Genomic DNA, 26,203 nt, shown 5'->3' on the forward strand with positions numbered 1-26,203 from the left:
GCACTGACATGGCCGTTCCACCATGTCAAGGCCCTATTAGTGAGGGTGGTAGTTGCGAACTTGATTTTGCTCTCTTCGGGGCAAGAGCACATTTCAAAGACAGCTTCGGTTCTTTCGAACCATTGAGATAATGCCAGAATTCCTCCGATACCATCGAAGAAGGTAGGTTTACAGTTCATGAAGTCCTTATAAATGCATCCCTACACTCTTTGATGGACTTCACCAAATGTAGAGTTGCCACCACTCGCATCACCGGAGTTCACTTGAGCCATGGCTGTTGTCACAGCTGCAGTCACAGCCATTTGGAACAGCACTGGATTGAACTGCGGAGGAGGAGGAGGTGGAGGAGAGGTTTGAGTTGCTGGTCTTCCTATGCTTGGACGCTTTCGTGGAGGCATCTTCCACTGGAAGATCATAGAAATGATAGCAATAGTAAGAGTCTATTGCGAATATGAATAGAGTGTTTCATGGATTAAATCAACGTAATCGAAGATCAGAATGAGAGTTATAATAACATAGTAGTTAACTGCCAATATACTGGTATTAATGATGTAGTACAAGTTCATGAAAATTGACCTAACAGTAGGCCTTACATCAAACCATAAGGAAAATGTTGGCAGTTTAGAGGTCTAGTTAGAGTACCTTTAAAGCTAGGAATGTTTACAGACAAAAGATCTACGGAACATCAAGAGGAAAGACTAGTCCTTTAGACAAAAGAGTAGGGTAAATAGACGTCTTCTAATGGCGATGGTTACTTGTTGTCCGAACCCTCAGATCCGGTAGTTGACGCATAACTTCCTGAAGGTGTTGATCATGCATCCTTTGACGTGCTCCGAGTTCCCTAATTTTAGCTCGGGATGCAGCTAGCTGATGTTGCAGAGCCTCGTTGGTCCTCCTTTTCCTGTCCATGGCTTCTTCGAGTTGGCGGATGTGAACATTGTTGAGATTCGAGTTGGCATCCACTTCTACGACTCGACCAATGGCTGCTTGACCCTGCTCGACATTCCTGGCAATCCTTCGGATCATGATGGGCAGAACCCGATCTGTTGATCCTCCTTCGCTTATGTTGTAGAAGCTTTAGTCTTCGTTGTAAGGTAAGGGCTGGCTCTACTCCTCGCTCCATCGGTTCAGGGATATTACCCACAAGGGAGTGGGACCCTGAAATGCTGGATGGGGGTTGGGGTTCGGAGCTCCAGGAGGTAGGTTGTTAACTTTTGCCTCAGAGTCGGAGCTATCCTAAAAGCCTTCTGCTCGGTGGTCATCTAGAGGGATTTGGTGATCATCGTCCGACTCTTCGTGGAGCCATCCTCCATTGCCCTGGTTTGGGTTGTACGGATCGCCGAGAAGGTGGAAGCCAGCCATGATATCTACGTGAGAAAAGGGGAAAGGAAGATTAATAGACGCACTAACCTAAAATACTTATAAGATGATCGTCACGAGTTAGACCAATACTTGCATAATGTATACTAATTACATGTGACCGGGGCAGAATAATCCATCGAATAAGTAACCCTAACTCTAAATCCACAACCAAACAAGGAATAGGAAGTAAAGCAAAGATCATAGATTCTAAGTCTATAACGCCCTAGTCACATGTAACCGGAAAGTATCCATTTAGCAACTATTGCTCCACTAGCAACGCCCCATTTCGGTTCTCACACATGTATGTTATAGAGGTACATAATACTCCTATAGTATTCTTATGCTAACGTTATTGTGGTAGTGTTGGTAAGTTTTAGACTTGTTGCAGCACCACAGCCAAACTTAGGCACACGCTAGTCACTCCTAGAAAAATGTAGCTGATCAGGCTACATCCCTCCAGATGTGACCATATGTCTCTAAGCCCAATTGTGTTGTCCAACAATCTTAATACTTTTTTTCTATTCTAGTGCAATACTGACTTCTGTATTTTATAGTGGTGTGTGTATATATATACTTAGGTAAATATTTTAAATACCTAACTTTATATATTCTTGGTCAGAGTGTTTTAGTCCCGAAGTGTTTATAGTTCGTATATCTTTTATAGGTTGGTATACTTGATTCACTATAAACAATGCTCTAATACCAATCTGTCACACCCCAAAACCGATAACGGCAGAATACGTTCGAGGTGGAGGACGTCATGTACAGTATCATCACAATTGCATAATAGTAAAAACAAGAAACATACAACCATTTCATTACATAGTGAATTTAATTACAAGTGTGTTCTGTAAAGTTTCAATAAACACCAAAAGTAATACAAAAATAAGAGATGGATCTTGTATGCTCCATCTTCTCCAAAAATGTTGCACCTGTACCTGTCTATCTTTGACCTGAGGATACAAGTTATTTTGAAAACGAGTATCAGCATAAAGCTGGTGAGTTCATAAGAGTTTAATGTGAATTTTTGTATAAAATGCATTAGAACATATAGTATGTAAGCTACAATTTACAGTTTGAAAGTAGTAGAAAAGCCGTAGAAAATCCTATATTTTCCAGAAAATACATCGTGAGTGACAATCTTCAAGTTGCCAGTAAGTTTCATTGATGAAAACCGTTTATTGTAAGAGTGTTTTAGTAATTTCTTCCGGATATTAATTCATACTTTAGCTTAGTATTTTAGTATGGATTTAGTGTGTTTCCTTGTATGCGACCGATAGTGAGAGTAATAAAGAACCCCATGACCATCCCGGTCATGCACAGTGTAGCGAAGTAGTGTCATCCCTGGGCTTGCACGGCTCGGACTGAAGTTAACAGTCAGGATGTAATAGTATCTGCCCCATATAGATCTATACATGTAGCGTCGTCTTCCTGTCGGAATACTCTAGGCATAGTATGTAGCGAATAGTGTATCTTGTAGTGAGTTAGTGTGTATCTTTTGAATTAGTCATTTATCTTGTATTATAATGTAGTAGTCTTTCATCTAGTTCGTAGTGTGTTCTCTTATTCGTATGTTGACTCGTAATAGTGTGTATTATAGTGTGTAAAGTGGTAGCAGTAGCGAGTAGTAGTAGCCTTAACTATACCTATTATAGTTAACTTAATGTATATGGGTCTTGTCAATTTAGTGGTTTAGGCATCAAATGGAATGAAAATACTCGTATCTAACACTAATATACATGATATATATATAACTAAGAAATCAACGACCGTCGGCCGGATAACAACTACCCTAATCCCACAATCAAATAAGAACAGGAAATAAGGCGAGCCATCGGTCCTAAGTCCTTAAAGTCTTACTTATATAAATATATTAGTGTGGTTACATTTTATAAGAAAATCTATTTAATAAAAATCTTGTCCAAAGGGAACATTTAGAAAATTGTTTATTTATCCAAAATAGTTCTGAAAACGCAAAATTCCTTTATAAGTCATAGTGGTAAATCACATGTGATTTGAACTACGGATAGTGAATCACATGCGATTAATTTCCGGAGACATGTATATTTGACTTTTATCCCCCCCCCCACCCCACCCCTGTAAAACATATAAAAACATTTGAAAGGTTCATTAAAGGAGTATGAACTCACCTGAAACCGAGTAAATCGGGTGAAAGTGTCGGTTGAGCGTTTGGTGCCAAATAAGGACTTGTACACCCTTTTAAGAACCTATTAACATATGGAGTATGTGTTTTACAAGAAATTAGCCATTTATGCTTTTTATTAAGACATTTAGATATTCTAGCATTGATTCGTGGTCTTAAGGCTTAGAAGTGATTCTCGGGGATTGTACAAGGCTAAAAAGGGGTTACGGGGGAGTCCAAGAGTTTACTCCCTTGGAGTTTACGGCCCAGAGGCCACTCCTTGGGAGTTTACGGCTGTAAGCCCTTAGGCTTGGCCGTGAACTCTTGTTCACCCCCAAAAATGGACGCTAAAGCCCTAAATCAATCCCCTTTATTTTCTAGTGAATGTCTAGGACCAATTTGGGGGTTTAACCCTTCATTTAGTGTTGTTTGGGGGAGTTTACGGTCCTAGCTTATGCTTGGGCCGTAAACTCTAAATTACCCTTCAAAATGGGGTGTTTAATGGTCCTAAAATCGAAATGGCACTTCCTAAAAATCATATCTCAAGTCTAACATGCATTGGATGAGTTTTTGGTGCATTTTGCATGGAAAAAGGGTGTTTATTCTCCTTGTATATGCCTCGGGTATTGCACCCGGTACACGACTACCCGATGCTAAAGTTTAACGGGGTTTAAAATTTTTACTCGGGTTAAGTGGTTGAATAATCTAACTCTATTCCATTAAATGTAAATAACATTAACGAATTATATTTAATTTACTATGATAATGATCACATGAAATATAAATAAATGATTAAATATCCATTTATTTTACGACTCCAAATTATGGAACTTTTGCAAATGACGTGTTCCGTTAGCGGAAACGGAATTATATAACGGATTAACGTTGGGTTGTGACATTAGGCGTCTAAGCCCATAACTATTATTGGTATGTACTTGACCCGAGAGTAGCATGACCCATTTGGTTTGCATATCACCAGGATAATTTGATAGGATAGACTTTTGAGAAGAGGTTATTTATGATTTGTTAATATATTATAAGTTCTATTATACTAATATGAAATCATATTATTTAATTAGTATTGATCAAAAATTAATTTGCAATTAATTCTGTGATCAGAAAGATACTAATTAAATATAAGGGGTTGATTAGTAAATCATTCATTCTTATGGTGTGGGCCAATGATCCATGATTCCTTAGGTTGGGCTAAACCCATGTGGCAACCCATGGATGATCCATGGAGGTTTAAACTCATGGATCTTAAGGAATATGGAAGGTCATGACCATTTGGTTTTACATGGCGTAACCTAAATCTTGCCACACTATATAAAAAGCCCCTTAGCATCCAAAAACGTGGACTAGTGATCATAGGAATCCATGTGCTTATTTTGGAGCATAAGAAACTCTCTAAAAAGTTATCATTTGTCTTAGGTGTGTTGTGATTCCATTTGAGGTGCAACACTCGGGGCACTAAGTTCTTAAAGGTCCAAGGTTTCCAACTACAACAAAAGGTATGTCATCTAACTAGAATTTTTTAGTAAAGATACTCCATTGTATGTTAGTTAGGATGATGCTTTGGAAAAACAAAGTTTGCACGCATATTAGAGAAAACATAGATCCAAAGCATCTAGGGTTGCATGTACACCGTAGCAGTGTTAGAATGCTCAAAACCCTTCAATGGTATCATAGCTTGGGGTTGTTTTCGAATATACTTGATGCTACTTGCTTTCAAAAGGTTAAAAATCGTTTTTTCTAGACAGTGGACTCGCCAAGTCCACTGGGGAACTCATCGAGACCCTTCACAAATATGACCAACTCACCAAGTTAGTTCATGCACTCGACGAGTTGGTGCTCCAGAATGCACATTTTCGAGTTCTAAGGCTGGAATTGGACTACGATCATTACCCTAAACTGTTTTTGAACTTATAAACCTATTTTTTAATGTGGTAATGATCATGCTTGTCCAATTTAAAAGATAATTGTCAAAGTTTCATGTTTTGTATTAGTTTACATGGTTAGGCTAATTACATAAAATTTGTTTGATATGAATTGTCGTGTTCTTATGACTTTAATTTGGATCATAGACAAATTGTTTGATTTGTAAGTTACAATAGTGATCTAAATGTTTTTGATGAATTTCATAATCTGTCCTCAAGTTATGGAAAGTTCAGAGTCTCATTTTTAAATATCACCTTAAATGGTTTTATGTCATCCATAACTTATCCTCAAGTTATTGAACATGAAGAGTCCTTTTCATAATTGTTTTTATGAACTCCATAACTTGTACTCATGTAATGGATTTTCAAGAGTCTTTTCATTAAAACCTATATTAAACTCATCAGTTATGGATTCCAAAAGTTTTAGAAAAGTTCAAAACTTTCACTCAAGTTTTGGAATTGGTAAATGTAAAAGTCTAACTTTTGAAATATTTAATTCCAAACCCTAGAATTTTAAAAGTTTAAAATTCAACCCTTATACTATTATAATATTATAGATTTAATATATATATATATATATATATATATATATGTGTGTGTGTGTGTGTGTGTGTGTGTTTGTGTGTAAGTGTAAAGTCAGTCTTACCGTTAGTAGGCCTCACTCACGAAGCCGGTCTATAAGGGGGTATACGGTTACTACCTATAAAATGGCAGTTTAATCGGTGTCCACTTACACATACCACTTCCTTAACTGGTAGGATTGGAGTACAATTCTCATTAAGTATAATGATAGTAATAAAGTAACTAAATTTTTAATAAATTCTCAAACTTAGTTACTTAGAAAAAAATGTGAATATGGTGCTAACCCATGAAATTACACTTTGCACCTTATTAAGTCGTTAGTGGAGGGTGTGTGGTTAACCGAAATACTAATCTGGACTAACAGTGGATGGCAAAGGGTAGCTTGATGTTAATCATAGATCAATGGAGCGTGTGTGGTTAACCGACACATTGATTAGGTGGTTGTAACATTGGGTGTACCAAGCTAATTTATATGGTTATTCACATCTTGTTTGTAATCCTCGACATCCCAGTCACAAACTTGAAGGACACAGTCGAGATTTAAACATGTCATTGAAAAGTTCAACGAATCTCAAAGGATCTAGGAATTTCAATCCATTTAAAACTTAATTATCAATTTCGTTTTTCTTTGTGGAAATTGGTAAATCGTCATTTACCTACCTTCAAATAGTTTGGAAATTAGATTACGACATCCCTCTTACAAATTGTAAAATATTGTGTTGGGTCCTATCCTTAATATTTCATTTGGGTGTTATATTAAGGACTTAAATCAACTCACTTGAATTTCTCCCATGTAGATGTCTAGTTCACACAGCAATGGTCTTCCCAAATCTTTTGGAATAAGCTTTCCTCTTAAAGATGATGTTCCGTGGTTGGATCGTGTATGTCATACTTCACTTCCTGCACCTCCTCCAATAATCCTCACTAACCCACAAACTCAAGTAATTGAAAAGTTCAAGGTCACTCAATCACTACTAGCAATGAAACATCAAGATGGGTGTCGTGTTCCCAAGGTAGTTGGCTATTGACTGGGTTCTTCAGTCCCTTCCTGAGTCATATAGTGAAGTTGTTAAAGACTACTATGTGACATATCACATTATGACCCTTATTGATATTACCTATTTGCACGTTGCTACTGAATCAACAATGATCTGGCGCACTGGAAAAGAAAATTTGTTTGGAAGATCTACTTCTCAAACTTCCATGGACATTGACAATGGTAACATTGGAAGTCCAGAAAAGCTTTCTCTTCTTAATGGAAAGGGATCGGCATGGTCAACTCTTTTGACCAAAAGGTAAAGAGAAAGGATAAGTATGAGATAGTCTCGTGTACTATTCCCAAAGAGTCCATATATTTCTATTGGTAAGAGAAGGGGCGTTGGTTGTCAAGCTATCGTTTCTACCTGAAGGACCTCAAGGAGGGTAAAGTCAAAATGCTTAACTCTACTTCAGGTAAGATCACTATCTAACTGTATTAAGTTCCTAATTGTTGATTCTTAATACATGATGTGATGAGGTTGGATTTTGATGTTTTGTATGATCATGCATAAGGAAGGAAGCTTAAAAGAAGAGAATGTTGAATCTAGTCACGAAGATGGATTTCAATGGCATGGGTCGGTGATCGGATTTTTGAGTTGCTGCTTTAGAATTATGATAGATTGCTAGGAAATATGTAATAACATAGTTTTCATTTGTAGTTGCATTGTAACGAATAGTTTTTCTGCATTTTTGTATAAATAAATAACTTTTTTTATTTTATATCTCCTTGCAATGGCATTTGTAAAACTTGATGTTTCTATGTTAGCAATATGAATTTGATTCTTTCATTTGTGGTAGTGTCAAAATTACCAAATAAGGAAAGATTCTCATCACCCAAGTTTTAGTTGGATAAAAACATGGAATCATGCAACTTATAGTGTATGATGAATAAGAACCATCATCTTTGGGAAATTAAGATTAATTCGTTGTTCACATGTATGTGTGAGTCAAGTGAAGGACTGGAAGATTGGGTACACTGGGTGTGCACGTGTAAGGTCCACCTCCAAAAGCGATAAGACTATTCATCATGATTTACTAAAGTTTCGTAAACATGGTTATGCTTACAAGTTTAAGTATAATTCTGAAACATTGAAAAAGTGTTAATGTATGGTATAACGAATGAGAAGAATCAAATTAGGCAGAAATATAAAAGCTTCTCCAATTGTAAAAGATGGGAAAGTACTTTAGTATCGTGTTTTATGATCATCTTAATGATTATGGAAAAACCATATCACAAATTATCCAGTAAAGACATCTTAGTGCACAAGTATGGCTAAGAAGAGAAATCGTGAATTGTTGAAATGGTTAAATCAAGAAGATGAGTCATACTTCGTTCCAAAAACAAGTCTTGGAGTCATACTCCAAGATTGTAACTTTGAGTGACATAATCTTAAGAAAGGTTTATAACACTCATCAAATGTAGAGTAAATTAGTTTTGCTCTTGTGCATTTGAAATTGGTAAGTTGTGATGTCTTCGAAAGGACAAAGATCAACTAAGACCAATTGTATGAAGCGTTTATCTTGATAAGAATCAACACTAATCATGAATAAAACCTATTGTTTATCACTAGCACGAGACTTGAGGTTTGTAACCTATCTTGTTGACATATTCTTATTTTTGTGCTCATTCCAGTAAAAGTTAACTATGCATGTGAGTTCCATGAGTTCTCAATTCTTTGCATAACAACCTGGAAGCAATGGCATGCCCTTGTGCTGCCAGGTGACAAGAAATCAAGATTGAACAAGTTCAGTCCATATGAGTTTGTATTTGTCACTAATATTGTTTTGTGATTATGGTTATCACAAATTCACATGGATAAGAACACATATACCTTAAAATCTAAGTTTCACAAGGTTTCTCTCCAATTAATGAAAATAATTGTGACGAAACACTTTCACTAAGTAGATTTTAAGGAGATAGAATTGTGATATTTGCATTCTCCAAATTAGTTATGATTACGGCATCCCTTTTCATAATTTGAATTGTGAGAAATGGCAAAAGGTCTAAGCATTTGAGAGTTAGTGTTATAAGTTCTAAAAAAATTTAAACACACATGTGTGTTATCTAAGGCAAGGTGTATGAGTTTGAGAAGCCTAGATAAAGTCTTGTTGAAGCATCTCATATCAAAAATCTGAACTTTGGTAATTAAAGTAAATAAGTATTGATTTCTTGAAGTCCAACTGATTTCTGGGTACATATCAAACCTAGTGGGAGCATAAGTGATATGCTGGTAAGATAACAATTATTCTTCTAGCGGGAGCATAATTATTATGGAAAGTGTTTCAAGTTGGCAATGTTAATTATAGAAAACAAAAGTTTCAAATCGCAAAGTCGTATGGTTTGAAAGGTTGTTTTCCTATAATTAAGGGAGACGAATTTATACTTCATTTCAAATCTAAACGCCTAGATTGACATTTAATCAAATTTTGTCAAATATATATATATATATATATATATATATATATATATATATATATATATATACATATATATATATATATATATATATATATATATATATATATATATATATATAAATCTTATGTTGGAATGATTCAACATAAGGAACTTCTATATGTGGAAATGTTAATTGCGTTCTCAAAATTTTGAGAACATGGAAAATAGAAATAATATAGAAAAAGGATGATAAAGTATCATGTTGTAACTTCCCAAAATCGAGACCCATAATTTTTTGCTTAATTATATTACTTATGAAAATAGTTTACGGAAAACAACATTGTTATCATTTCAAACATCAAGTCACAAACACATGTTTCAAAAACTATATCATCAAATAGTAAAATATTAGAGTACAATCCCAGGGTTCTCAAAGTGGAAATCATGTATGTGCAATGCGCTACTACCCTGCCGGCTCTTTACCCTTAGCTGAAGACGCACCTCCAACAACACATTAGACTATTACTCGCCGAGTTCATCTTCATCCATAAGAAGGTGTTCAGTTTATTACTCGTCGAGTTCCCATTGAAATCACCGAGTCCGTCTTCATGTGGCTGGGACATTTCTTTGGACTCGTCGAATCTATTCATCCACTCGGCGAGTCCTATGATTTCCAGGTCCCTAGTGAACCTAAACAACTGGTGAACCTTCAATCTTAACAGCTGGTCCATAAATAGAAAGGATTTGGTGGAAAATACACCCCGACTCACTGAGTCCCATGAACGACTCACCGAGTCACTCTTTGTCCAAAACAATACAGTCGATTATAGGGTCTTAACACATCAAAAACATAGATATGGCCTCCTAAGGTCCATTTTATACAGAAAGCTATAAACTTGATGTACATGAATGGGGCCAAAGCCATAAAAGGTGGTCTACAAGATGCATTGGGTGTTTATGGCAACAAATTTGGCACCTTTACGGCAACAAAGTGCAACTTCAAGCATACCCACAAAATACGATTTTAGCTTCTCTATACTAATAAAATAGTTAGAAATAACCCCAAATTAAAATCTAAGAGATAGATGGTCAATGTTACATCTTTTTACCTTGAATGAGATTAGAATGGAGTAAAAATTCTGGATCCCCTTGCTTCTACTTGAAGTTCCAAGCTTCCTTCTTCTTCTCCAACTTCAAACACACACAAAAGGCACCAAAAGGCTCAAGAACACACAATAAGTGTTTAGGGTTTCAATATAGGGCTTATCTGAGTTGGAAGGGTGATGGAGGCTGGTTTAAGATGAGATATTATTTTTAAATAGGGTAAAACCCTAAACATTAGGGGTTTTTCCAGACAGCTCCTACTCGTCGAGTCGGTCTCCAGACTCGTCGAGTAGATCACCAAAACCCCCGCATAATGTCGAGTCTACTGGACGAGTTGGGCCTCCAACTTGCCGAGTCATTGAATTAATTACAACATTACTTGAATTTAAATACTTACCAGGAACCAGGTATTACAAATCTCCTCCACTTAATTTGGACTTTGTCCTCGAAGTCTGCTGCTGAATCAGGAAAAAGCTCGGGGTAGTGCTCCCTCATCTCGTCCTCCGGCTCCCAGATCCATCACGAGCCCTTACGGTGCAGCCATTGCACCTTCACTAGTCCCACCTTCTTGTTTCTCATATCCTTCGACTTCCTGTAGAGGATGGCTACTGGCCGCTCGATGTAGTTAACGCTATCATCCACCTGAATATCCTCCAAAAGCACCATTGTCGAGTCGTTCACCAAGCACTTCCGCAATTCGGAAACGTGAAAAGTATTATGAATTTGGCTGAGTATGGATAGAACCCTGAAAGGTCTAATGTATCTGGGGCCCAACTTTCCCCGCTTCCTAAACCGGATGACATCTTTCCAAGGTAACACCTTCAGGAGCACCATATCCCCCACCTGGAATTCTAGGTCCGAACGACGCTTATCGGCATAACTTTTCTGCCGACTCTGAGCAATATTGAGTACCACTTCGGTACTCCCTATGACCCTCTAGCCAACCTCACCCCAACATATCAAGGTCCTGCACTTCCTACTATACAACATCTTAAAGGGAGGACGGTCAATACTCGCATGATAGTTGTTATTATAGAAAACTCAACCAAAGGAAGGTAAGTATCCTAACTACCTCCGAAGTCTAAAACACACATCCGCAGCATATCCTCCAGAGTTTGGATGGTCTACTCACTCTGACCATCCATCTGCGGGTGAAAAGCAGTGCTGAAGTGCAGATGAGTACCCAACTCGTCGTGAAACTTCTTCCGGAATCTGGAAGTAAATCGCACATCTCGATCCAAAATCACTGAGACTAGTACTCTGTGCCGAGCTACTACCTCTCGTATGTAAATATCAGCAAACTCTTCGGCCGAGATGCTCTCCTGGATCGGTATGAAATGGGCACTCTTGGTCAACCGATCCACAATAACCTAAACAGAATCCACTCCACGTACAGTCCTGGGAAGCTTTGTGATGAAATCCATAGTAATTTCTTCCCATTTTCACATGGGGATGTCCAACGGTTGCGTCTTTTGATGAGGCCTCTGGTACTCAGCCTTCACCGTTCTACAGGTTAAGCACCTCTCAACGTACCAGGAGACGTCCCACTTCATGCAGGGCCACCAGTAGTCGGCTCGAAGATCTCTATACATCTTCATCGCCCCTGTATAGATGGAGAACCTGGGCTTGTGGGCCTCCCCCATCAAGATCTTCTGTACCCCGCCCTAGTACGGTACCCAGACCCTCCCATGTAGGGTCAACAATCCACGACTATCATAGTTAAACGAGGCCACCCAGCCTATGATCCGCTTGCACATCTAGCGCTCCTCCTTTAGGCCCTCTACATGTGCCTCGCAGATCTACGCTAACAGTGGAGTCACTACCGTCATCCTTAGGCAAACATCTTTAATCAGGGCTGCCTCACAGCAAAGTGCGTCAGCTACAACATTGGTCTTCCCCAGGTGGTAAAGGATCTCACAATCATAATCCTTCACCACATCTAGCGTTCGACGATATCTCATATTCAGGTTTGGATAATCCATAAGATATCTCAAACTCTTATGTCCATGTAAATGGTACAACAGACCCCATAAATATAATGACGCCAAATCTTGAGGGCGAAAACAACTGCCCCAACTCCAAATCATGCGTCGGATAGTTTGCCTCATGAGGCTTCAGCTGCCTCGAATCGTAGGCGATAACATGCCCCCTCTGCATCAATAACATGCCCAAACCCGAGATGGACGCATCACAATATACCAAAAAATCATCCATGACCTCTGGCAGGGCTAATATTGGCGCCTCGCATAATCTCTATCTCAGACTCTCGAATGCAACCTGCTGCACTAACCCCCAGCGAAAGACCGCGACTTTCTTTATCAACCAGGTCAAAGGCACGACTATCTTGGAGAAGTCCTGGATGAATCTCCGATAGTACACTGCCAATCCCGAGAAGCTCTGAATCTCAGATGGAGACTTCGGGACCACCCACCTCATCACGACTTCCACTTTGGCCAGATCGACTGAAATCCCATCCTTGCTGACAAGGTGGCCAAGAAACTTCACCTTGGGTAATCAGAACTCACACTTGGAGAACTTGACATACAAGCTCTCCCTCCTAAGAGTATGCTCCCGAGTGTTGGAATAGACCAAGATTTCATTAACGAAAACTATCAACGAACCATCCAACATCGGTATACACACGAAGTTCATGAGGTCCATGAACACAGAAGGAGAATTGGTGAGCCCAAAAGGCATCACTACAAACTCAAAATGACCATATCGTGTCCGAAAAGTAGTCGTCTACACATCCTCCTCTCGGACCCTCATCTGATGGTAACCCAAACGTAGATCGATCTTGGAGAACCAAGAGGATCCCTGAAGCTGGTCAAAGTGGTCATCAATCCTAAGGAGTGGGTAACGGTTCTTCACAGTTACCTTATTCAGCTCCCGGTAGTCTATACACATCTGATGCGATCTGTCCTTCTTTTTCATGAATAGTATCTGGGCTCTCCAGGACGAACTGCTCGATCTGATGAATCCCTTTTCTAACAGCTCCTGCATCTTAGGAGGAGCCAACCGATACAGTGCCTTAGCTATCGGAGCTGCACCAGGGACCAGGTTGATCCTGAACTCCACCTTCCTTTCCGGAGGTATCCCATGCAACTCCTTCGGAAATACATTCGCATACACTCGTACCACTGGCACATCACTCACCGTCGCCTGACCCACCTCTTGGGTATCCAAAACATAGGCGACATACCCCACACAACCTTGCTGGAGGTAGCGCCTAGCCCTCACTGCTGAACATAAATTTGGTCCACGTTGTGGCCTGTTGCCCTGAATCACCAGTTCTCCCCCACCTGGGGTCCTGATCCGAATCAACCAATGCGCGCAGTCGATCTCTGCCCCATTGGAGCTCAACCAATCCATCCCTATGATAACCTTGTTCCCCCGCAATGGTATGGGAACCACGTCTACCAAGTAGCGCTCCTCGTATAACCTCATAACATAATCTCTGAAAACGTCTAACGCTCGCACTGATTGTTCGTCTGCAATCTCGACCTCTAGAGGGAAATATAACATGCTCGAAGACTCAGGAAACCTCTTGCTAAGCGTAAGAGAGACAAATGATCGGGTAGCACTAAAATCAAACAACACCTGGATCGGGATACCATTCACATGATCCTAAACAAAACATATAACATAATACATCAATATCACAAGCGACATATAATAAAAGTTAGAGAGAACAAATCATACCAGTCACCACATCAGGTGCGACGTGTGCCTCGTCCACTGTCAGCTGAAATGCTCGGCTCCTCACTACTGGAGCCTCTGACTTGAACTTCTGGTCATGAGTAACCCGTGAAGTTGCTGGAGTTGGTGCCACTGTTGTCGCTGCTGCTGCTGTCAATCATGAGCAATTGGCCTTTTTATGGGCCATCTTATTGTAATAAAAGCAAATCAAATCCAATGTATGAACAGTAGGGGCAGGAGTTGTACAATCCCTGCCAAAATTCCCCATCTTTCCGCACTTGTTGCAACCTGATGATCCCGCTCTACAAGCTCCCTCATGCGGCCTACCACATTTCCTGCAGCGGCTCTGGCCTGGCTGGCCCTTCGACCTAGCGTCGGATCCCTTGGGGTTCTTCCCTGAAACCCCAATACTCTGCTCTATCCATGCCTTCCTCTTCCCGAGGTGCTCTAAGTCAATCTCTCTCTCCCTTGCCCTGGAAATCACGGACTCCAGGGTCGGACATGCTGAGAAGATGACATGCTCCCGGATATCAGCCCTCAACATGTCATGATAGCGGCTCCTCTGCATGTCCTCATCTGCTGCATACTGAAGTACCAACAAGGCCCTCTCCCGAAACTTGGCGGTGATCTCTGCCACTGACACCTGCTGAAGCTCCACAGTTGGCGCAAACTCAGCTCTAAATCTAGTCACAAAGTCTGACCAAGTCATAGCCTCAATGGTTGGGGCTCCCAGTGAGTCACCGAATGACACCCACCAATCCCTAGCTATGTCCCTCAAACAACCCGCAACAAAGCGGACCTTCGACCACTCCAGGCACAAGCTCGTAAACTGCACAGACTCGATGTCTGCAATCCAGCTCCTGGTAGCAGTGGGGTCCTTCGCTCTCTGAAATTCTAGCACACCACTCCCCCAAAATTCCTTGAAGGATAGTGGGCACGTACCTGACTGGCTGGATGCCAAGTCACTCCTGAATGTTTGGAGGCAATCCTCCATCAGCTCAATAATTCCTTCTTCGATCGACCCGAAAATAACTGGGGTCACCTCAAGGATACCTCTCGTGATCACAGACGCGATGAACTCGCATAGCACATCATCAACCTGCTTGGATCCCACACCCAAACCTGACCCTGATCCTGATCCTGACCTAGATCCTTCTCCATGTCGTGTAATCGCCATACTGAAAATAAACACAATGATGTCAGGGTCATACATACGCTCGATAGGTCTCATACACTCTCCAAGTTTCCAGGTTCGATCTCATCCCTCCTTGACTCGAGTACGAATGCTCTGCTTCCAATAGTATGGGCCCGTACTACCATTTACATCTATCCGTACTTTCCTCAAGAATTGCCTTGACTTCACCAAGTCCCTTTTTACTTTGCAACTAATCTCATCCTAGGCTTTTCCTAGGGTACTCTCCGACCTACTCTCTGCCATCAGCCGCACAAGTCGTCCCTACCATCTTTCCCTAACTAGCTTGTGGATACTATTACATATTCGCTCACTAGTTAGTTAAAGCTAGCCGGAACACCTATCAACAAAAATCAAGCAGCATTCGTGCATTGAGTAACCAATACCAAGCATAACCTATTCACGCTACCATACTTCTGATTAACCATCCCTATCATATAGCTCAGTAAACTCATACAACACGCATATAAGGCATCCTTCATAAATCCTTTGCTCTAATCTAGCATGCAGTTCTCATAATCATATCATATAACATAACATAGCATGTATAGGTATCTTGGGGGAAACTTACTTGAGCTCGGTCGGTCGCACGCATCATACACCTTATTCTTTCTCAAAACTCCTTATTTTAAACTTTAAAAAACTATATTTCTTGTAATAGTCCTTCAAGCCCTCGATTTGAGTTCAGAAACCCTCGAAGGTGAGCCCGAATCCCTCAAACCAAGGCTCTGATACCAACTTGTAACATCCCAAAATTGAGAACTAATTTTTTTTGCGTAATTATATTACTTATGAAAATAGTTTACAGAAAACATCATTGTTATCATTTCAAACATCTAGTCACAAATCAAAAGTCTAAAAAACATATCATAAAATAGTAAAATATCAGACTACAATCCCAGGGGTCTCAAAGAAGAAATCATGTGTGTGTGATGCGCTACTACCCTACCGGCTCCTTCCCCTTAGCTGAAGAGGTACCTAAAACCAAAACTAAAAACTGTAAGCACAAAGCTTAGTGAGTTCCCCCATCATACCACATACCATACAACCATACATACTACCGGGCAATTCTGGGGTGCCCGACCTACCCATGTCAAGCCATTCTGAAGTGCTGACCTACCCATGCCAAGCCATTCTGGGGTGCTGACCTACCCATGTCAGGCCCTTCTGGGGTGCCTGCCTACCCTCCGGTCTATCTCACCCTGTCACGAGGACTATTTTAATCCCTAATACTATCGCATAATAACATATCATAAATATGTTGTCAGACATATCTGGGGTGTCCAACCTACCCTTCGGTCCTAACGACCGAATCGGGGGACTATTCCCCTCCTACTACCATTATCACATAGAACATATCATACTAGCACATAGAATACATCAAGTAATAACAAACCAGAAAATTATCACAAAGACAATAATCTCAACTGTAATCAACTACTAGTGGGTCGTCCTTGGTGCCTTAGACCCACTTCTATTGAAAGGTAACTCACCTCAACGTTGTGTAGTGTCTGAATTGTCCTCGGTGTGAAAATCGACTCTCCCCGACTCCTCAATCCCTACATGACAACTTTTCTAAGTTATCATTTCATACTCATAACCCTTGCAAGAGTCACTCATATCCAAGTCAAAGTTAAATTCAAAACCTTGGTCAAAGTCAACTTCTGGTGGACTCGACTCGCCGAGTTGGCCTTCCAACTCATCGAGTCCCCATATCCATAAAATAGCATAATCCCATCCCCACTCATCGATTCTATCATGAGCTCGACGATTCGCCTTCAAGAACACATCGAACTTTCTTTAATCGACTCTCCAAGTTCATCTTCATCCATTAGAAGGTGTTCAGTCTATAAACCATCGAGTTCCCCTTGATCTTGCCGAGTCCGTCTTCATGTGGCTGGGACATTGCAAACCATAAAGTCACAAAATTTATGTGCTTGCATGCAAGGTTGGGGTCAAAACATGACTTTGGTCCATCTAACTATCCCCAAAACTCACTAACCCTTCCATGGTTGTTGCTTAACCATCAAGATCTGATTTTTATGACTCCTAGTGCCTCTAGGAACCCAAAAGGACATGTATTATGGTCTGAAGTCGTCAAGATGCAAGAACTCTCAACAATGGAGTCCAAAAGTAACTTTAAACACTCCCAACAACAAATCTAAGAAGATAATGGTCAAGGTTGGAACTTGATACCTCAAATAAGTCAGAAATGGTGCTACTCTTCTGGATCTACAAGCTCTTGGTGGATCCTTGCTCCTTCTTCAAGTTTCTTTCTCTTCCAATGACCTAAAACTACACCAAATGCTCTCCAATGGCTAATAGCACATAAAAGTAGGTTAGGGTTTTCAAAATGACTGGTTAAGGGCGTTAGGGAGGCTGGTCCAATGTTATAACATCCTTTATATAGCGATAAGTCCCAAAATTAGGGTTTAAGGCACTACGCGGGTACGCTGCGTGTACCCTTTGGTATGCTGCGCGAACATGGTTAAGCTCGCGTCTTGGATCCTTGATTACGTTGGGCGTACATGGGGGTTACGCCCCACGCTCGTCCATCATCAGCCCTATCATGAAGGCCCAAAGGCCTAAATCCGAACTTATAAAATCATTTTCCTAAAATAAATACAAATTTAATACCTCATAAATCTTGTGCGCTACAAAACCATCCACATTCGATCATACTTTGGAAGTAGGTATTGAGGCAAGACTGTCATGAATGGTTCTGTAGAGGTGTTTTGGTCATAGCACAAGTGTGCTACATTGTTCATGAATGCTCCTAGAATAAGATTCGAGTATTGGATTCAACCCACGCTCATCTGAATCACTTCATGAATTTTATCACGAGTGATTGTGAGACGATAATATCTTATATTCTTGAAACCAGCACGTATGAGTTGTAGTTGCAAGTCGGTTGCACATTGACATATGTAAACGCACCAGTAACTTGGTGGTATAAAACATATCATTTTTTGTGATTTGATAAGTAAGTACAAGCAAGCATTTGGGTCGAATTTTACCCGTTCCTTTTATTCCATGTGGATAAAAGCGATATATGTGGGCCCCTCGATGATTTAATCATGACACCCCTAAGTGCTTGGCCAAGCCTAGACTGATTTGATTTGTTCAATTAATCATTCATCATAAATTGGAAATCGGGAAACAACAGATGGACAAAGAGAATGATTATAATCCATGTATTAGTTCATATGATATCTAGAATGGTGGAATATATGATCCCTTATCTAATGGACACATTACTAACGAGGTCAGAGTTCGACGGCGGCTTTTAAGAGCTGTGATTGCTAGTTGGGTTTGAGCCATGATTGCAATAATAGTTATTAGACTTATCCAAGTGGGGGACTGTTGGATTACGTTTCTAAGCCCATAATTATTATTGGTGTGTACTTGATCCGAGACTTGCATGGTCCATTTGGGTTGCATATCACCAGGACAATTTGATAGGATAGACTTTTGAGAAGAGGTTATTTATGATTTGTTAATATATTATAAGTTCTAATATATTAATATGAAATAATATAATTTAATTACTATTGATCAAGAATTAATTTGGAATTAATTCTGTGATCAGAAAGACACTAATTAAATATAAGGGGTTGACTGGTGAGTCATTCATTCTTATGGTGTGGGCCAATGATCCATGATTCCTTAGGTTGGGCTAAACCCATGTGAAAAACCATGGATAATCCATGGAGGTTTCAACCCATGGATCCTAAGGAATATGGAAGGTCATGACCATTAAGGTTTACATGGTGTAACCCTAATCTTGCCACACTATATAAGAAGCCCCTTAGCATCCAAAAAGGTGGACTAGTGATCATAGGAATCTAGGAGTCGATTTTTGGAGCATAAGAAACTCTTGCAAAAGTCATCCTTTGTCTTAGGTGTTTTGTGATTCCATTTGAGGTGAAACACTTGGGGCACTAATTTCTTAAAGGACCAAGGCTTCCAACTAAAACAAAATATGTCATCTAACAAGAATTTTGTAGTAAAGATACTCCATTGTATGCTAGTTAGGATGATGCTCTGGAAAAACAAAGTTTTCATCTATATTAGAGAAAAATGTATATCCAAAGCATCTAGGGTTGCATGTACACCATAGGAGTTTTAGAATGCTCAAAACCCTTCAAAACCAACACAGTGGAGGAAATAATGGACGTGGGTACAAATACAAGTATTTCATGGCATCTAAACCACTATGTCATTCTAGAAGCCCAATACCAGTGGAAGTATGGATTGGATCTCCAAGATAGAGACAATGTTTGAGATTTACAATTGTAGGAACATACAAAAGATTACTCTTGCAGTTCCTCTATTAAAATCTGGAGTACTGAGATAGTTGAAGCTACTAGCATATACGATGCTCAAGGGAGAAGTTAGCAAGATGTCTTGGGAAGATTTCCTAGTGCAACTAAAAATGTAGTACTTCTCTGAGCAGAATCTTCTTGAAATTAACAATGACTTTCAGAACCTGAGGAAGGGAAGAATGAGCATCACCAAGTATGTTGCAAGTTTTACGGAGAAGATGAAGCTTGTTCCTTACCTAGTTCCAATTGAACTCTCCAAGGTCAACAAGTTTGCCCACGGATTACCAGTGGACTTTGGTCCTGTGGTCAAGCAAGCAACCACTTTGAAAGCCGCCATCTGGGAAAGTAAGAATGTTGAGATCAAGATAAGGGAAAAAGTTCTGGAGAGAGCTGAGGTTGGTGAGAAAAGGAAGTTCGATGGACCTTCAAGGTCCAACAAGAATAACAAATTCTCTAAGTCTGGTTCGATGAAATTTGGAGGAGGAGGAGGAGGAAGAGGCGAGGCCAAGTGGTGCGAGAAGTGTAAAACTAAAAACTTCGGGAAATGTAGCGAGAAAGTGACTTGCTACAAGTTTAAAAAGACTAGGAACTACGCCAATAAGTGCATACCAACAAGAGGGTGTGCTATGGATGTAAAGAAGAAGGGCACATTTCTAAAGACTATCCGAAGAAGAAGGAGGAAAAAAGGCCCAACATTCCACTGAGGCCGAAGGCGAGAGCTTTCTAGATGAAGCTGGAAGCAGCAAGGGATGTAACAGATGTCGCTTTAGGTACCTTTCTTGTAAACAAATTTCCTACCAATATATTGTTTGATTCGGGAGCAAACTACTCCTTTGTATTGTACAAATTTGGTGAAAGACTAGCATTGCCTATGGATAAACTTGATAATGATCTAGTTGTAGTAATTTCCAATGGCAAATTCATATCTGTTAGCGATTGCACTACAAACATCGTCATCGACTTGAATAGGAATAAATTACATGAGGAGTTGTTGCCCGTTGATTTAAACGATTTCAAAATCGTGCTGGGAACGGATTGACTTAGTGCAAACGATGTCGAGATACTATGCAGGAAGAAGATGGTGAGAGTAAACCCACCTAGAAGTGGGTCATTTATGGTGTATGGGGGAAAACGTAGAGTTAACTCTGGAACCATCTCCCTAATGAAATCCATAAAATGTTTTTCCAAAGGATGCACATCATACTTGGAATTTGTGATCGATGCAAAGAAGGAGAAGAATGAGATACAAAGAATAACAGTGGTGTGTGACTATCCAGAAGTCTTTCCCGAAGATCTTCCTGGATTGCCCCCTGATAGAAAAGAAGAATTTCCAATAGACTTGTTGCCAGGATCGACACCAATAGCAAAAGCACCATACCGATTAGCACCAATAGATATGAAGGAGCTTATGATGCAACTTCAGGAGTTGTTGGAAAACGGTTTCATTAGACCTAGTTCATGACCCTAGGGAGCTCCAGTGTTATTCGTAAAGAAGAAGGATGGAAGCATAAGGATGTGCATAGACTATAGAGAGCCGAACAAGGTAACGGTAAAGGACAAGTATCCGTTGCCAAGGATTGAAGACTTATTCGATCTGCTGCAAGGTTCAAACTATTTCTCAAAGATCGATCTCGGGTCAGGATATAATCAGCTGAAAGTGAGAGAACAAGATATTGAGAAGACCGCATTTAGAACAAGATACGTACACTATGAGTTCATGGTTATGTCATTTGGACTAACCAATGCTGTAGCAACATTCATGTAATTGATGAACAGGGTTTGTAAACCCTTCCTCGAAAAATCCATGATAGTATCTATAGATGACATTATGATTTACTCAAAGAGCCAGTCGGAGCATAGGAAGCACCTACGAGAAGTGTTAGAAGTTTTAAAGTAGGAGAAGCTGTATGCAAAGTTCTCCAAATGTGATTTTTGGATTCGAGAAGTCCAATTTTTGGGTCGTGTGCTTAACCAAGAATGAATAATGGTTTAGCCAGCAAAGGTTGAAAGTTGTGATCACTACTAGAAAAACAGCCTTTTATGACACTCATTGTGCATCGTAAAACGCTCAGACGATGCGCAAATGTGCGTCAAGGAAAGCCCTGTCATAAAGAGAGACAACACGCTTTTGCGCGTCATCTACAGAAGACGCGCATTTACGACACGCATTTATGACGTGCATTTATGATGCGCGGTTATGACACGCAATGCGTATCAAGGAAGGCCATGTCATAAAAGAAGACGACACGCATTTTCGTGTCGTAACCTTACGACGCGTGTGTTTATGACACGCAATGCATATCAAGGAAGCCCCTGTCAAGAAAGGCCATGTCATAAATGAAGATGACACATATTTTGCGTATCATAATTTTAAATGTTAAAAAAAATATTATTTATAGATTTACTAATTTTCAAATTAAATTTGCATTTAATGTCTCATGATAGAAAATAAAATACCATATACAAAAAATACAATCCATTGCATAAAATTTATTTTCATACAAATAATCATTCAAAGAGTAGACAAATATTTGTACATTATTATTAAGAGGTTTTCCCTAACTATATAACCTAGTACTACATTGCTATTTCCTTAGTTAATTTGTGTACATTGCTGTAAGAAAGTGTGTATTGAAGCACCTTGCATGTAGTATTACCCCCTTGACCAATGCTAGTATCAGAACATAAAGCACCTTTCTGCATAAAAAACAATAATCAGTCAACAAAGAGTCAACTTTCTTTAAAATACTATATGAACCTTCTCAAGTGATGCACATGGACCAAGAATACCCTGAATTACAATTTACAATTTACGACAAAAACAAGAACTGATTAAGTGAACCTAGAAGAATAAAATGCTAGGTCAACTTAGCTAAGTATTGAATCCATATGTAATGAATACAATCACAATTGCAAGTGATTAATTTCATTAATGGAATAATTTGTTGCCCTTGTCTTACCTTTATTAGCACCATATATCTTGTCTCATTTCACCTCCAAAATCAACAAATTCAAATATCCATGATTTGGACCTAAGAACATGGGAATACAAAGATACAAATAATATTTAATAACATTGTCCCAAATATAAACACTAACAGATGGTGATAGAAGAGAGCGAAAAATGTTATCATATCTCACGAGGGATGTCTTTCTTCCAACATGTCTTTGTTGTTCAACTTGTAACTTATTCGTATGCGCATAATGATTGCTTTCTACCATAACAATCAACATTCATCATGTAAACAATATTTAAAAAAAACACACAAACATTTCATTCCATGATGATTTATTTATAGTTACCTTGCCATGTTGAGTGTTGGTAACTCGTAATTTTTGTGTTATTGAGCTGTTAACTTTTGCAGGAAGAGAGTTACTGCTAGCAAGTTCCAAATGCAACTGAATAATCTAAAAAAATAACTTTTTTTTCCAAAATTTATTATAAAATAGTAAATAAATAAATATACTAGGTGGTGGAGGGGTAGGACCAAATATGTCTAATAAATCCATCATAGGTGAAGGTGATGAAAGGCTGCCTAATGGAGTAACTGAAGTTTTAATATTATTATTATTATCTTGATTTATTGATAATATATCATCATGTGGTGTACATGAACCATTTTGATGAGTAACTGAATAAACAAACCTCTGGGTTCCGGGTTTCAGGTCAAATTAAAAAGACTTCACCAACCCGTGACCTAACAATTGTCAAATTAAGTCTTTAACAAATCTCCATGTATATTACACTAAGTCAAATTAATTCATACATCAGAAACTAAGACAACAGTTGTAATTTTGAGAACTTTTACATGTTTCTGTGTGAAAAAGGGTGTATTCCATTAAATTAGTGGTGTTTCATATGAATCTTGATAAAACTTCATACAATGATCACAAAAGGTAATGATTTGGTTGTATTAACTATCTAGTTGAACAAACTGTACAATGTTAAGGGGCACTACTTTTCAAGTAATGGAGAGGATAGTCAACACGATGGTCGTATTATAGATGTACCTTTAGCACAAACTAGTGAAGGTATTGCAGAATGTGAACTCCTCAAATGGTTTGTCCAAGATTCTGCATGCTCCTGGTGACATTATAAAGGTAAAACACTGGTAGTAGTATTAACAATTTCCATATATATGGTAAAGTAATTTTGATTTGACTTTGATTTCAGGTTGGAGAAACTCTATTATAGTTGGTGGTTGATGATTCTGCTGTTCCATTTAATGACTCTGATGCATCAGTACTTTTTGATGGATCAAAGTCTGATGAACACAAGCTAGAGCTCAGAAAGAGTCATGCAAATGACAATTTATCCACCCCTGCTATTAGAAGTCTTGCAAAGCAACATGGTATTGATTTAGCTGATGTCACTAGAAGTGGTAAACATGGAAGAATATTGAAAGAAGATGTTCTAAAATATGGTGTAGAAAAAGGAATTATTGATGACAAACCTTCTTTTAATCCTACTTTTATCGAACCCATGTTTGGACCTGAAGAACAACTTCAAGAGATGGATGAATCAATTTATCATGATAAGATATTCTCTCAAAGGTATTATTATTATTATATAAACACTAAACAATTTCATGGATTTGATTGAAGTAAACATGTTATTAAAGTTGTGAAGTTCTTTGTTGTTAGGGCTTATCAGCGTGCAATGGTTAGGTCAATTACTACAGCTGCTATTGTTCCTCATTTTCATTATGTGGAAGAAATAAAATGTGATGGGCTTATGAAACTTAAATTAGCTTTCCAGAAAGAGAATACTGATCCAGATATTAAATTCACATTCCTTCCCATGTTAATAAAGTCATTATCCATGGCATTGACCACACATCCATTAGTCAACAGCACCTTCAACTTGGAAAATTATGAAGTCACTCTAAAAGGTCTGTATATTCTCCCATTTCACATGTTCTTTTTAGCTTTTATTTTTCAATTGATTAATCTGTCAAGTGGTTTGTTTATTTGTTAATAGGCTCTCACAACACTGGAATTGCCATGGCCATACCTTCTAACAAATATGGCTGAAATCTTTCGATAAATGGAGCATAAGCTATATGCACCTGTACATTAATTATTCAAGAATTGCATGAGTCAACAACATCAAACACATGAGCCAACAAAATCAATTATCAAAAGTAATCTCTTTGTGACATATTATATCATATTCAAATGTTAAGGAATACGATGCATAATGGACTGATAAGACTTTACTTACATGTCATGAGGTGAAACTTATACTTTGGCATCACCAACATCTTGTGTCTCCAACCTTTACCAAAATATAATATAATTACTTATTATATAAGAACTTACAACACCATTCATTCTCTACTGTACCAATTGATCAAGGGTTTCAAGTAAGTATGCATACCAGTAAAATGTATTTCTGATCAGGGGATGGATCAAGTGATGTGTATAGAGTTGGCTTCCTAAATAAGTAACAATTTGAATGGTAAGAAGACTCCAAATTAGTAGCCATGAGAATTGAATACAGTTCTATAGTAGGTTTACTAATGTTTGTCCCCACATTGTTTATCTACAAGCAAGAAATCTATGGAAGTAAGTTTTACGAAGACTGAAAAAGTTTGTATCATCATTTCAAGAATGAACTACTAACCCAACAACACTATTAAGCAACTAACGATTCATTGTGATAATGTTTGCCTAAAATTGTTTTGCACATCTCAAAAACCTAACAGGTTGAATGTGAATCCGAAATTAGTACCTTAAACCTCACATAATCGTCAAATTATTAATTCCCGCTCACAAAATTGAGCTAATTAGCATCAATTTCCACTGGTGAAGCAATTATGTTTTAATTTGTAAACATGATCTAGAGTAAAAAGTTAATGTTTCGTGGGAACAAACGTAAATTAAACTCTAATAATATTTGTAAAAAGGAACTCTATCTCTAACCTAGCTGCAACCAGGGCAGTTTCAAATCCGCCTAAATAAACTTGTTTCCCCCAATCCCTAACGACAGAAAATAGAAAATAAAATCAGTTATGAAATTCAAAACATTATTGATCTGAATTCTATTTCCATATGGAGATAATCAGGAACGGAGTGTATATTCCATACGGAACAAATCGTATGTACTTCAGCTTCAAGCAATTGTACGGTGTAAATGAATGACGCATATGAAGCTTAATGATGATCTCTTACCTGTTGTAGTGACGGAGATGCAGACAGGGTCTCGTTGACGGGCGGCGCGTAGGTCGGAAACAATGGAGGAGAGGAGAGATGGGTTGGATGAGAAGGTGTTGAGGAAAAGATCGTAGAGGAGGGTAGAGGAGCAGAGTTTGTTTCCTAAATGGAGAGAGAGAGAGAGAGAGAGAGAGAGAGAGAGAGTGAGTGAGTGTTTGTGAGAGATGAATGGGAGATGATGGTGGAGTAGAGGTAACTGGAGAGGGC

At 38.9% G+C, this 26,203-nt stretch overlaps 1 pseudogene; it reads left to right on the forward strand.

Annotated features, from left to right (window-relative positions):
- Positions 1-23,273: 23,273 nt before the first annotated feature.
- Positions 23,274-24,814, forward strand: LOC145016368 (lipoamide acyltransferase component of branched-chain alpha-keto acid dehydrogenase complex, mitochondrial-like; annotated as a pseudogene).
- Positions 24,815-26,203: the final 1,389 nt, after the last annotated feature.

The sequence above is a fragment of the Lactuca saligna genome, chromosome 9 (assembly GCF_052625555.1).
Source record: "Lactuca saligna cultivar CGN05327 chromosome 9, ASM5262555v1, whole genome shotgun sequence".
NCBI lineage: Eukaryota > Viridiplantae > Streptophyta > Magnoliopsida > Asterales > Asteraceae > Lactuca > Lactuca saligna.